The sequence below is a fragment of the Crocodylus porosus genome, unplaced genomic scaffold (assembly GCF_001723895.1).
Source record: "Crocodylus porosus isolate Cpor-Errol unplaced genomic scaffold, CroPor_comp1, whole genome shotgun sequence".
Classification (NCBI taxonomy): Eukaryota; Metazoa; Chordata; order Crocodylia; family Crocodylidae; genus Crocodylus; species Crocodylus porosus.
The window spans coordinates 38,641,618-38,642,164 of NW_017728943.1; positions in this window are offsets into that span (position 1 = coordinate 38,641,618).

The window sequence follows — 547 nt, forward strand, 5'->3', positions numbered from 1 at the left end:
CCTATAACCAAAGACACACAGTCGACCCTGCCACCAACCCTCACCTGTCACAGGTAAAGCATGGCGACAACAATGGCCAGCAGCCTCGCCCCTGCAGGGGTGTCAAGACACACTGGAGAGGTCCCAATAAAAGAGCTGGGCTATTCCAGTTGCCAGCTCTGACTCAATCCTGGGCACACTGGCGACACACGCCATGAACGTGCCCAGCGCGTGTATCAGTTATGAGTTGCAGTGAGCAGACTTTACCTCAGGAGGGTAAATGCACATGGCTATGACATTTTAAAGCCCCCCCTGGACTCAACGCTTAATATTTCTGTTAACGCAGGCCCTCTCATTGACCTCCCCGGTGCCACTCAGCAGGCTCCTGGCCAAGTCCTGGAGACTGCGGGGCTACCCTGCGCTCCGGCTTCCCAGGCCCGGGCCGCCTAGGGCCTTGCACCTCCGCGTGTCTTCACGGGCTGCCTGGCCCCAGCCCTCGCCCTCGCCGTGGGCCCAGCGCTGCCGAGCATGGCGCCAGCCGCCCCGCACAGCCCGGCAAGGGGCGGGG